At 26.5% G+C, this 15522-nt stretch overlaps 2 long non-coding RNA genes across 2 annotated transcripts in view; one reads left to right on the top strand and one right to left on the bottom strand.

The window, feature by feature from the left end:
• Positions 1-15522, bottom strand: part of LOC148234341 (uncharacterized) — a 47440-nt gene that overhangs the window by 24288 nt on the left and 7630 nt on the right. The window lies entirely within an intron of this gene.
• LOC148234342 (uncharacterized) lies at positions 7444-8140 on the top strand. Its single transcript, XR_015810190.1, has 5 exons — positions 7444-7524; positions 7594-7623; positions 7693-7722; positions 7792-7858; positions 7933-8140. It is a non-coding gene; the product is annotated as an uncharacterized LOC148234342 (long non-coding RNA).

The following is a 15522-nucleotide window of genomic DNA, read 5'->3' as shown; positions in this document are numbered from 1 at the left end:
TTTGTTAAATTTAAACTGCCTGTTCCTGGAAAAGCTTCAGCTAACATCGACGACTTTGCCCGACGAACCACTTCTTCATCATTACCATAAAAATCAGAATCGATCATTTCTGTAAGAGCCCTAGCTGAATTCGATAATTTTCCATCGGCCATCCATTTCTTCATTAGCTTTAAAATCATAATGGGTCATTTCTGAAAGAGCTTCAGCTAATGTGAACGATTTTGCCAGTCCACACATTTCTTCGTTTTTACTCGATAAGTCGTCGTATGTAGTTTATGGATAAGAATTTTGTGTCTCATCCACGATTTCTCCAGAATCAAAACAATTAGTGCTCCAACTTGGAAGCCGGCCCCAATATAGATCAGGGTTTGTAAAATTCAAATTGGCTATAGTCGGAAGAAATTCAATTGATGACCACAAATGTGCACAACCAACTATTTTTTCATCGTTAGCAAAAATATCATTATCGATTATTTCTGTGAGAGTTACCGCTGAAGTCAAAGATTGCCCCTTTCTGATCATTTCTTCGTTGTTCCAAACGAGACCATCGTCGAATATTTCTGTATGATTGTTTAAAAAAGTTAACTGTTTCGATTTTCCAACCACTCCACCACTATCCGAAATAAAGACTTCGTCAAATATTTCTTGGGAAATACCACTCATTAACGGTTCAAAAATTTCCATGTCACTTAAAATTATGCCTTTTACATGGTCATTATTAGTATTAAAATCATTATCGACAATTTCTGGAAAAGCTTTAACTGAAGTCGAAGATATTGTCAGTCTACGCATTTCTTCGTAATCACTTGATAAGTCGTCGTATTCAGATTCTGGATGAGAATTTTGAGTCTCATCCTCCGTTTCTCTATGATCAAAACAAGTAGTGTCCCAACTTGGAAGCCGGCCCCAATTAGGATCAGGGTTAGTAAAATTTAAATTGACTTTATCCGGAAAAGCTTTAACCGATGTCGGTGCACAACCAACTATTATTTCTTCGTTACCAAAAAAATCATAATCGATTATTTTTGGGAGAGTTTTCGCTGAAGTCAACGATTGTCCCTTTCCGACCGTTTCTTCATTGTTCGAAACGAAGCTTTCGTCAAATATTTCTGAATGATTTCTTAAAGAAGTAAACTGTTGTGATTGTCCAACCATTCCACAACTACCCAAAATAAAGACTTCGTCAAATATTTCTTGGGGTATACCATTCCTCAACGGTCGAATAACATCGAACTCGCTTAAAATGATGTTTTCCATCTCGTCGTGTGTCATAAACCAGTAAGCCTTACTTTCAATCGTAGGTACATCAAAATTATATACTCCGTCCACTTGCCAAAGTGTTGCCTTCCAATAAAAAATGTTCTGGATGATAATTTTATGTCTCCTCCTTTATTTCTTTAGAATCAGAACGAATGGTTTCCCAGCTTGCTAGCCAGACCCAATTTATTTAAATGGTATAAAATTTTAATCTGCCATATTATTGGCTATTTCGCTTCTCTAAAATAGTTAAAATAAAATTAGAATAATTCCAGTTATATACATAAATGCAATTCGTATTTGTAGTCGTATTTTATATTTCAGAAAGTGCTTAGAAATACTTTTTAATAATATTTTTAAAATGTTATGTAGTATAATAGTAATTATATATTTAAAATCTCTAGTAGTCTTTGTGGTAGTTAAAATATATATCAAATCAAATCTCTACAATATTTCAAGTAAACCTAAAGTATTTCTAGAGATGTGCAACGAGTTATTAATTATTTTCTCAAAGTATTCTAATATTTACAATTTAATAATGAAGAATGACTTACATTTTTGTTTTTTTATCCAGCGTCTTTATTCCTAATGTATGCCTTATAGACCAAGGTACGCGATAGTGACTAAAATATAAGTGATAGGTGTATGTATTTCAAATGCATTGAATAAATATATGGATTACTATCAATCAATTCATTAAAATTATAGATTAATTTGATTAATAGATTAATTGTATAACATATAATTTGTTACCTGGTTAACGAAATGATATGTGTTTGCGGTGATTCGTTTTCATCTAGCAGGATTAAATTTTTAAAAATAAATTTTCTTTACGAAATTCCAAAAAGAACCTATTCGAAAAAAAAGTGTTGAGTTATGAGCTGCTAACAACACTTTGAGACATCAAAACAACAATTTGAATGACTAATTTTAAAACATCGAATAACTCTTGGAATCGACCGCAATAATTACTAATACTTTAATGTTGAGTAACAATAACAATAAGAACTGTAATAAGCTAGCAAAAGTTATTATTATAATAAAATAACTTAAGATTCGCTATTTTGTATTTATCTTAAAAACATATCTAATTAGTATTGATAATAACAAATAAAAACAACACACTAACCTACTAATCTTAAATTAAAATATTAGCATAAAAATCCAAAATACTTCTATTTTTATTTTCATATATTTTTTATATTTCAATATGATAAATATAAGACTGCAGAATAATATAAATGTAAAAAAATGTAATTAAATATTAATCGCAAGGTTTTTTCATTATTATCAAAAAAATCAGAATTTAGTCAAAAAAATTCTGTAAATTGATCTGCAAAATAGAAATTGCTTTTGATACAATATCAATGCGCCCCTACAAAAATTTTTATTTTAGTGTTTAATTTTAGAAAAAAATTACTGACGTTGAATATGCTGTACCATCGATTTTATTCAGTCGCAAATAAATATGGTGTCAACCCTTATTTTACTCCAATAATATAAAAAACAGTAACATGACATTATAATAAAAATCCTGCTCATAACACAATTTTATTTCCATAAAAAAATGTTTTTATTATATTCATTCATTTTGTGGATAAATAGTGCAGTAACAGCATTAGGTTTATCTTAAAAAATTGATTTTTTAAATATTTAACTCGTTTTATTGAGCTTAAAAAACGCTCATTCATTTTCACTAATTTAATACTTGTGAATATAAGTTAAAAAATTGTTCAGGTTGCTTTCATTCAATATTTTTGTTTATGCATTTATATTAAAAACCAGTAAGCTTGAGTGTATACATATACACATAAAAATCAGTAAAGCATGTGTGTATATATACACATACTTTTTTTAAATATTTAACTTCGGATTGATAAGTAGTAAACACGTATTTTTTTGTTGTGGAAAAAATACACTTTTACCTGATAGGAATACTGGGAACAATTTGTTCTTTAAAAACATTATTACAGAGCTGCATATCGTATATAACTCTTACGATATATTGCAGCCTCCATATCAACTGAACTTGGCACCTTTAAAATACTACATTTTTTTAAAAGGAAAATATGTAGAAGTGAAATCGGCGCTTTTTAGTTGTTTTAATTTTAAATAAAAAAATTATTACTAAAAGAGCAGTAATTCATTAGAAATGTAGAAAATGGATTTATAAACTCATTATATAAAAGAAAAATAATTGAAAATTTTAATAAAACGATATTTCTTCTGGATACCCGTAATATCATCAATTTTTCTTCTAAATGTATTATTTTTCTTAACTCATATGCATACGATTCGCGAAATATTATTTTAATCAAATCAATAGCTGCTGGCAATACAATGTTTATTTAGTATATTGTATGTGTTATTTACATTTTGCGATTTTATTAAGAACTCGCTACATTCTACATTGGTTTTTCCAAGCCATATAATATACATATATAATACCTGTGAATAATAATGATAAATATAAAATCGTATTTTCATTTTTCATGTATTCTATTTTTACTAGTTTGTATTTAGATCAGTATATTTATTAGTAACTAGTCAATAAATTATCAGTTTCTTTTAAAATATTAGGAATAAATTTTAAATGAATTGAACTAGTCTAACAGAGCGCCTGCTAATTAGTAAGGTTGCAAGCTAAAACTAAAGGACAGCTTGAATCTAAGCGTAATATTATTTATAAATCATCTTAAAATCTTATTGTACCATGAGTGAAGGGTTAAAAAATAATGGCGTGTGCTTAAAACACCGCAGGCACCTGCAGTTGAGGGTTGGGAAAAGAGAGGCAGAGGTAAAAGCGAGTGAGGGTCAGAGGTTTTGTGTTTACATTTGGCTTATAATGTGCCCCTCGGCCTGGCCATAATAAGGCACTCGCGCCAGGAGGTCACAAACAGGCTTGGCACACTCGTGTAAAGGTAGTGTTTGTCTGGGAGTAATATATCCTCGTTTTGTTTGACACACAAAGGTTAAGTGGGGGAGATAATCCATTACGCGAAAGCGGCAACCGCCTTTTATACACTATGCATCTAAATAAACCATCTATATCTTGACACCACCCTCAAACCCCTTTAATGCACGTACATATATACACCGACAAATCTTTAAACTACTACAGTCGATCTATAGTACCGTCCAATGTATTGTAATTATAATTTACGGGGTGTCTTTGATTTTTTCTAAATACTAATGATTATTCTATTGCACCGTGATTTTGATAGTAGATCTCAAAGTCAGCATTGATAGCACTTATGTATCACGACTAAGAGTATTTAGCTAATATGCTTTATTTAGCAATGTAATGTCGCTATAAAAAACACTACTTTTAACTATAAAAAAGAATATGCATTTATGTCAATTATAAGAACTTTTCGAGGCTCTTTTTATAATTTAAATATGCATTGGGAAAAATAGCTTCTAATGGGTTTAAAGACCATTGGTCTTGTAATGCTAAAAGCTTGAAAGTGGCGCAGAACTAATCACTAAAGAATGTTATTATTATTTTATTTTTAAAATGATGAAAAAACTTTCGATGGCCTTCAATGATTTAAATAATATAGTTATTATCTAACAAATCTCTATAATTAATAAACATATAATATTTTTTAGCCATATTTCTATTAAACTTAATTATTTAAGTTATCTACAACTTGTTTATAATATAAAATATCGTTATTTTATATTATGAACAACAATGTTCTAGTTTGGACACCTGTGGTATTATTTCACTTAATCATAATATATAATCTCTTATTTCCTGAACATGATACTTCTGTCTAGTATATGTTTTGAAATTCAAGAAAACTTCTCCAATTAGTCTGTTCATATCCTTGGCCTACTAATTATATATCACTACTTATATTACAGTCTCAATTGTTGTTCACATAGATTATTTTGCGAAATAATTAAATATTTAAATGGTATGCTTACTACTAATTCTAATAGCTTTTCTATACAATTTATCAAATTTATCTAACATTTTTACCTCAATTATTTTATTTTAGGTATATGTATAATAACAGTAATTTTTAAATTATCAGATATATTTTGTTCGGAAAGTGCTTCATTTATTAAATAATGTAATTTAGTTACAAATCATCAGTATTGTTTCCTTTTCTTGTATGTGTGTATTTGAGATGAAAAAATAATTATATTTCATTATTAAAAAAAATCAATAATTATACTAATAATAATAACTATATTATTTCGAACAGCTATGGATTGTAATATGTATTGGGAAAAGTTCATTCATGAAAACCACTTAATGTAAGCTCGAGTGTCATGTCGCTAAATGCTGCACCGGTGTAAGCAGTGGCTACGTGAAACTTACTGTCGAGGCTAATTTCCTTCAATAGGCAATGCTGCAAATAGTCAGGATGTAAACCTATTTAAGTTCACAATTGAGCTATGAGTGGCTATTCATATAGACCGGCAGTACAATTGCATATTGTAGACAAAAAGGGTAATTCAACTTTTTCTGAACTTTATGTAAAAAAAATACAAGCTTGTATACCACAGTAAAGCAGTGTAATCTAGTGATTTTAACTCTAAGTAAAAAGGTCTTAAAACGGTCGAAAAACTTTTAGCCAAATTCACAGGCGTGTGAATCCGAATATTATGCTATTAAATCATAAACCCAGTTTCGACATGTGATACACAAATACAGATTGTAAACGTTTAAAAATGTTTTTTTGGTAAAATAGAACACTGATGCGAGAATACATTTTTACAGATTAAGTTCAAATTTCCATCCAAATCAGCATCAATAAGTTTGTACGAACCATGACAAAGAATAAGTTTACCTAAATTCAGATCGCACAAAACCGCCGCTTCTCTCTTCGCATCTGCTGGTCTAGAATCCAGATTTAAACCCGCTTCAAACGTACAAACGGAAAACTTTACGTATAACTTACATATACAAACTGTATGTGACGATCTTATTTGTTCCATAGCAATTACCACAGAAAGTATAATAAAACAAGGGTGGAATGCAAATTTAATTGATGGTAATTATTTTGTAATAAATTGTTATCGTATTGTTTCTTTTGTACCGATGAAACATCTGTATGGTTTTATTTTGTTATACTGTAAAATATAAAACAAACATAAATTGAGTGATGAGATTTTCTTTTCAAAGGATAATCAATATTGAGCATTTATATATCGTCAGATGTACTATGACGATGTAGGCGCACTTAGTCTAATTAGAAAACGTTGTATACCTAAGATACAAAGACATGTAGTAAAACACAACTCGGAAAAGGGAGATAGACTGACCCTTACTTAATGCCATAATATGTTCGGATGTATGTGTGCTATGTCGCCTTCATTATTTATAAAATAAGGTAAAATCTTAAATTGAAGGGATATTTTAATCAGATAGGGGAATATATATATGTGTCATAGTTTTACATTGAAGTTGCTTTACGCTGATAATTGGAAACGAAAAATCATGCTTTTGATAATTGATAATCTGAACGCAACATCGTCACATATACAAAAATAGTTTGATAAAAATAGCACTCAAGTAACATCGAAAAAGTTTTTATAAACATAAGTAAAAATGATTCACCGTAATAACAAAAGGATACGTCTTTACTCGTTTCTGAACACAACATCGTGTCAAAGAGAATATATAGGATTTTATCAAAAAATGTTCATGACGATCGTGACATTTTCCAATTTTAATTTTCTGATAAAGCACATCCTAATAAAATGACACGTACCTTTTAGTTGAAAAGAAGACTTCAAATCCTAACATATTCACTCTATCGATTGCCCACAATGGAGCGTCCCAAACTGTGCAAGAAAATTCCGAGGCAATTGGGTGCTCTCATCTGCTTGGGAATTGTAGTAGCTCAAGCTTTATTGTTAAGTGCAGCTTTAAATTGTAAGTATAAATTTACGATCCTCTGTTATTTATTTGTATTTTTTTTATTTTAATAAAAAAATGTTAAATTCGAGTTATTTTTCTTTGGCGCTCCCAGTGACTAAAAGTATTTTCTTTTTGTTGAACTTCTCTGAGATGTGTAATAACTATATAATTATATATATATATATATGTGCATATATTCTTTAGATATACTGATCATCTTTTTTCAATACCACCATTTAATAGTGTATACCATTAGTGCTTACTTAAGAAAGAAAACCACTATAACTAAGTAATATTTTTTTATACAGGTTTATTTCTTCATGTTCGAAATAAAAACGCTACTGCATATAACGAAACTAAAGAAGCGTTATTGACAACCCCATATGAGGGTAAGCCTAATCCATATATCAAATTAGTATTTTATCATTTAATTAACCTCTACTTTAATTATATTGCAGAAATTCTCACAACAACTTCTCCATATGAGGGTAAGCTTTAGCTATATTTTAAATTTGTATTTTATTATTTAATTTAATTCTGTTTAATTTTTATTGTAGAAATTCTCACAACCATGACTCCACAGAAGGGTGAGCTTTATTTATATTTTATATTTGTATTTTAACATTTAATTTAAATTTGTGTAAATTTTAATGCAGAAATTTTTACAACCACGACTCAGATTTATACTTCAGTGAGTAACATTCAAAAGATACCGAAAAAGAGGTAAATATAATATTTTTATTCTCATATTAAATAACATATATTATATGTTTTATATTATTATATTTATTTTTCAGAATGAACAGGCGTGAAAAAAGAGCATTTAGAAACGTGCATTAAATAGACCCGACCTTTCAATGATATTCATTCACAAGTTTTTTTCTTATATTTCCTAACTCATGGGTAATTAATCGGTAATTATATTATGATATTATTACTTAACTGGCCACTTTATAGGCCTAATCTTAATTATTATGTATTGTTAACCTTTCGTTGTAACTTTAGCCCGATGCGTTATAACGAATAATTTTGAGAAAAAAGACTGAAAAAAGTCTATAAATAATATATAATGACACTATTATTTTTAATTATAAATAAATTATAGCTTACAATTAATAGATGTACGACTATTATATAAATTGTTAATTACAATATTCATCTATGAAGGTATGAAAATCTAAGAAACCTGTAATGATTTATCGGAATTATAATTATACAATAATCATCAATTGTGATTATATTTAAAGTATTTGAGGTATAACCGACTTGTTACCATATTAACCATCTGGTTGATTCGATTTTGAAATTAAAAAAAATATATTTAATTATGTCTACTGAACAGTATATTTTATAATAAGAATCAATGGCTAAACCCCAACTGCCATGAGGTTAAAATCATTGTAAAATTATTACATAATATTACTATTGTAAAACTATAAGATTAATTCAAATAAATAATTACTTAACCGCTTAAATAGTTGTTTTTTTTATTATTTTTAAAACTATCTAAGGAAATGCGTTAATAAATTGTATTTTTAAGATAAAAATGAACTGAAGAGTCAAAAGTTTGTTGCTTAAATGCACCATTGGTATCATAATAGTGATTATTGAATATTATAATGCCAAATACATTGTGTAATTTGTTTCAGCTTTATTTATTTCGTATGCGGCTAATGCCCTTGCTTTAAGTATTCGCCTACGAAAGTTATTTGCGAGCCACTTTTATGTCACATATTTTTCATGACAGTTGGCAAGTTTACCGTTAATAAGGTGTTTGGTAGCACATCGCTTCCGGGATCAAAGCCAAGTTTTCATGTTGGCCAATGTACATAAAAGTAATTGGCGCAACCCTCGGACCGTGTGACCGCCGCCATTAAATCACGCAAAAAAACTTTTAACTTGTTTAATGCCATATAATAGTGAATTGCGGTAGAGAGGCTTGTGCCATAGAATAAGCGATTTCAAGTGCGATGTGTTACGTTATAGAAAATGAGTATGGTGAATTTCCAATTCAATTTTACACAATAGTTATTCCTGATTTGATTGATTGAATCGATATTTCTTGAAGAGCTTCGTTCCGTCGTTATTTACCTTCCTGTATTTTTGATAAGTTCCAAGTATCTCTCCTGGTCCATAGATGCATGAAACACTTTTTCGATCATATGCGATCTATTTTTACTTGCAATTAAAATATTAAAAATTCATATATCGGACCTCAAATCATATTTCCGAGGTACTTAAAATGAGTTTCAATCGCGTCCTATTATTTTTAAAATTCGCTCATTTGAGAGTCATACTCCATAGAATTTTAGCATTCGTCTTTCAATTTGATTTTTTTATAAGGAATAAACATTGATCGTAAATAGCCGTGAGGTTTTTTTCAAACCTTCTGTATTTTACAAAAATAATATCAAAAAATCTTTTGATGCGAATATTTAAGTAGAAATCGTATATATGATTTTTTCAAAAAGCCTTCGACAAAGTTTGTCATTGGTTGATAATAAAAAAACTGTCGATCTCAATTGTTCGTATGATTTAATTCGGTTATTCTAGAATTATCTAAATTATCGTAGACAGTTAGTAACCAATCGAATGAAAATTACACCACTAAGGCTCTGCTTTACTCGTTATTCATTACGAAATGAATACAGCAGTTAAAATATTTATATTTTTCTGGTATCCTGATAATTTAAAATTGCTTAGATGCATTCGATAATTTTTTAACTTTTTCTTAATACAGAGTGATTTAGCTTTCATCAACTTTCTGCACTTGTTATAAGTGCATTTTGCGTATTTACTTTTAATCGATTAATTATTAAAATAACATACAAAAAATCGTTATAATGTGAAAGTTTGCATATGATTTTAGCATGTTTTTAATGACTAATATAAAATTAATTTTTACTAATCACCGTAATTGCTCAAATTTAGCATTGCTAAACAAAATGATTTGAATAGCATTGATTCGACAGCTGAAAAGATTGCTAATTTGTACTTTTGCTGTTGTGGTTGGCAATGACGTATTTGTGAAACAATCCAAATAATAGCAATGAAATTTTTATATAAAAAACGCTTCATCTTCAAAAGCATAATATTCCATATGAAACTAAAAACGTACTATAGTTGAAATAAATTTATCATTTTTTTCCAAATATTTAAAGGTTTTTCGAAATAGTACACATAAAAATATAAATTTAAATAAATTAAAAATTAATGAAAAAATGGATTTGATAACATATTTAGACCAATAAATACAATTTTTTTTAAATTTTTATAAAATTCAAAAACCATTTTTAAAGAAAAAACTTTAAAAAACAAGACAAAAAAATATATTATGTTGCACGCAAGGTGAAGCCTAAATTTTTACCCCTCTCCCCCTCCCAGAAAAATAGTTCAGATAAATCTTTCGTTATACAAATGTATAAAATATATTATATACATACATATGAAATCCTAATTTTCTATATTTGTTGTTTGGATAAAATAAATTGTCAAAAAAAATAAACTGAATTTACTTATGTACCTTCTTTAAATCTTGGACTTGTTAATTTAATAAAAGTAGACTTCTTTAGTGTACCTATTGCAGATGCTTCAACAGTCTGAAATAGATAGACTAAAGAAGTTTTTCTTTTCTCTTATTTTTACTTTAGTGCTATTTATTAATTTTGAAAGCCCCCTGTAGCAAAATATCTACTTGATTTTAAAATTTATTTTTCTCGCCTTCAGTGAGAACATCGTCAATATTTTTCACTATATGTAATAATTGTGTTAAATTGTTTTTAATCGAAAGTATACACAAATTACTCAAACTAACATTTAACCAGTTTAAGTTTAATAAAATATTTTTTCGCTAAAGCAGCTGTTAATATAGCATATTGTGAATATATGCTTTCTCTATATTTTTATATAGTTTTTTTAATTAGCTTTCCCTATAGTTTGCTTGCAAATTAAATCGTAAAATTAATCAAAGGATTTTTAAATGCTTGATTTTTTTTCAATAACTATCCCACTTAAAAACCTGGGTCCGTTCAAGTCTTTTGTATATTCGATCACAAGATCTATAGAATAGCTATATAACTTATTCTCATCTTTTTTTATTAATGTAAATGGCCATATTTATCAAACGCTTCATATTCACATATTTTAGGTTTTTTTCTTAAATATAAAGTATATATTCTACGACTTAGTTCAATCAACACTGTGGTGGAAAAGTCCGAAACTTTTGATTTCTCATTGTAAATATTGTGTTTTATGGATTTTCTATTAGCTTTTTAGTAAAACAAAATTATATTACAATCATACATTTATATGTTAAGAAAATCTTAGGAGAGCAATGTTGTACAAAAGCTTTGAAATTGATATTTAATAAAAAGCATCAAATGATTAATAAATTAAATTTGGGCCAATAATATTTATTTCTGTGTTTAATTATTGAACAATGTTTATGTTTATATGAATGACTAATGTGAAGAAATATAAAACATGGCCTGATTTTTTTATGACGAAGCATTTGGATTGATTCCTCAAAGTTGTCACTGTGCGAAAATGATCGCTAGAGGTAAGAGGTATTTGAAAGAAATGGAATTTTCGATAGTCCCGATATGTGTCGTTTTATCGTTTATTCTAACTTTTACTGTCTATTTGGTTTTAATATTTGAAATGGGCAAAGCAAGTAAGTAGTATTAGTATTTTATTAAATTATTTAATGAAATAAAACGTTATAATTATATTTTTTTTCAGAAAACAATAATGAAAATGTGTCGATCAACTCATATACATCTGCTGACGACAACAAATTAGAAAGCACTCGAGGTAATCTAAAGTTTATGATACAACGTGAGAGATATTTCTTTAATAGCATTATTAATATAAATAGTTTGCTTTATATTCTTGTAGTATAAATTAAACCATATTTTAACTATTTTATTTATATAAGTATATATATATTCTCGTAACTTAGAATTCCATTAACATTATATATCAGCTTACGGTTTTAAAAGCACTCTTAAAATTTTGGAATACTGCTCTAATGCTTTTGATTACATCTAATGCAGTCACCATAAAATAATTATTCCTTAGGTTTGATTCTGTTTATATAAATTATGTTATAAAATAATGAATCCCTTTTTGTTTATTGCTTGCTTTTTTCATTACCTTTTTCATTAAAAAAACAATCACGTTTTCTCAACCATATTAGTTTTTTTTATTTTATGTAAATACACTTTTAAATTTTCATACATTTCTTCTTTACAGAGTGCTCTATTTACTATGTAATATAGTAGTAAATATAGTCCTATGATTTTGTGTTTTTTTAATTAAGTTTTAACATAAATATATTTTTATTTCTTTATGGATTAACTGATTTACACATTTTAAATTTGACTTAAATAAAAATAATGATAATGTATTCTATATGTTTAAATTTACAAATTTAATAATTCAATAAATTATAAGTATAATATAATATACTAATAATTTATTTGATATTAATAATATCTCTAATAATTGCTATCCACCTTTTATTAGGTTTATTTAAAATTATATATATCTACATTTTATACTAATTTCTAATAGCCACACTTAAGGCGTTTACTATAATATTTATTTTCTATTTTTATTGCAAGTTATATATTTCACTGATTTTCTTAAGCGATATTCTATTATTTTTAAAATAATTGATTTTGTATTATTTTATCAGAGAACATTCATGAATACATAACAAGCAAGGCATTGGTGAAAGCTCAAGGTAATAATTTTAAAGTTGGTAATTGTTAGCTTACCTTAGTTCATATATTTAAATACAATTTTTTTTATAATCATAATAAAAAGTAACAAAACTGTAATTTAATTCGCTTATTGTTTACAGAAAATATAACCTCAAATATTATTACGAAACAACCTACTTTTAGAAGTACATATACTTCTCCTCCAGCAATAATTAAAGGTATTGTATTCATGAACATTATGTAGCAAATGTATTCAAAATAATTAATTGTGTATTATTTTTTCAGATAATATCAATAAAAACATAACGAGAAAAGCATTGGTAAAAGCTCAAGGTAATAATTCGAAAGTTTGTAATGACACACTGCATTTCTTTAAGTAAAATAATTTAAATTGCTTATTTTACAGAAAATGTAACTTCAAATAGTTATACGATACAACCTAATTTTTTTTTAGAAACAATTCAAGGTAATTTAATTAATGTCTTTGTATAAAACATATATCAATTACAAGAATTTTATGTTAATAAATATTATGTTTTTATTCAGAAAACAGAGAGCAAACAATTAATGAAAGCTCATGCTTATAGATCTATAGTAGCTTATCACTTCTTTAAAAAATCATATTAATAGGTAACAAAACTGCTGTATATATCTAACAAGCAATATTTTTTATCTTTACAGTTGACGAACGCAAATAATATTACGACACAACCTCCGTTATAAAGTATCTATTATTTTATCCAGCAATAATTCAACGTCTTCATATAGCAAATATTTGCACTAATTTGAACTTTGAACGTTGGATCTTTATTACGCATATGTAAAATCATAATATAAATACTACATTATTCATACTTTTTTTATTATTCTGTATAACATGAACCTTATAAAATATCTTCTTAGTTTTTATTGTTACAATAAAAAAATAATATATGTATATATCAGATGTTAAGAGATGTAAATATATGTTTTATGCTATGCTTACAATCGCTAGAGAACTTAGATAAGTAAAAATTTTAAAAAGTGCTTTAGTCGAAACGTAAATGAAATATGAGAAAAAATATATAATGCAAATATTTCTGTGAAATTTACGTAGCACTATTTTATTTTTTATAAATAGATTGCAAAATTATTAAATGTACTTTTGTGTAAATTTATTGCAATTTAATTTTTTTAATGTATTTTTTTGGGATTTTGAAGTTACATAATAATGAAATGGTTAAATTAATAAAAAAAAATAATGGTTATATAAAAAGCTTTATTATAATGTATATATGTCTAATTTAAGATATTGTTACATATATTAATAAGTAGTGTTCTAGTAAAAATAAAAATATTACATATCCTTTTTATTTGTTTTTCATTTTAAGAGAAAATTATTGATATTACAAAAATAATACTTAAAAATCAACTTTAATATGAGAGTTACTGAATTAATATTACATTTATCATATTACAATGAAATGTGAATTAAGTAGTTTTAGTTATATAAAAAAATCTAAAACACTACCCTTTAAGTAAAAGGCTTAATGTTAAAATATTATAAAATTCTTTAGCCACTGATATCGTTCATTTCAATCTCTTCGTTGTTTTCGGAGACTTCTGGCTCTGTTTTTATCATTACGTAACATACAACACAAAACCAGGTATACATCTGTAAAATATGTCATAAAGTTACTATTTTTATAAACTGCTAGTATACTACGAGATAAATATAGGCTTACGTATAGACCCAATAATATTAATGTTGGAAAGATCACCTATAACGAAAACAATATTATGAATAACCTAATGATTTCGGCCGTATATTGCAATCAAAAACAGAAGTCTTACATTACATTATAACTTTGAAATAATAAGAAAAAAAGTTTTTTTATATATAACATGAAGACTGGGACATGTACAATTACTTTCTCTTTACATTTATTCAGCTCTCTTTACTTACTATATATTCCTTGTTTGAGATTGACGTTATTCCAACATACGACTCGTATATGATTGTAGGAAAAAATATGAATATCCATGGAATCGCTCCACTTTTCACGGAATAATGGACGGACAGTTTCTGTAAGCCGATTATAAATATTATATTATATTGTCACCACTAATTATTTTTAAGGAATACACTCACCAAAAAAATGCTAGCAGCTAAGAGCAAAATCACGTAGATGATACCGTAAGAAATAAGAGAGAGGAACTCTAAAATTGATATAAATTAATATCAAGCATTAAAGGGTTTGTGTTTCATTGTAATTATATATATATATATATATATATATATATATATATATATATATATATATATATATATATATATATATATATATATATATATATATATATATATATATATATATATATATATATATATATATATATATATATATATATATATATATATATATATATATATATATATATATATATATATATATATATATATATATATATATATATATATATATATATATATATATATATATATATATATATATATATATATATATATATATTATTTATGTATATTATATTATAAAAAATATTCAAGAAAAAGCTAAATTTAATAAATATTCTAAAAAAATCAAACAATAACGATTAGAAGAAATAACAAATTGCAATAGTTTTAAAAACTTTGTAATTCAAGGCAATAAATAAAATATT

Source organism: Plectrocnemia conspersa, unplaced genomic scaffold (genome assembly GCF_051122295.1).
Source record: "Plectrocnemia conspersa isolate PC_06_02 unplaced genomic scaffold, ASM5112229v1 ptg000006l, whole genome shotgun sequence".
In the NCBI taxonomy this organism is placed as follows: domain Eukaryota; kingdom Metazoa; phylum Arthropoda; class Insecta; order Trichoptera; family Polycentropodidae; genus Plectrocnemia; species Plectrocnemia conspersa.
This window is presented reverse-complemented; position numbering and strand designations above follow the sequence as displayed.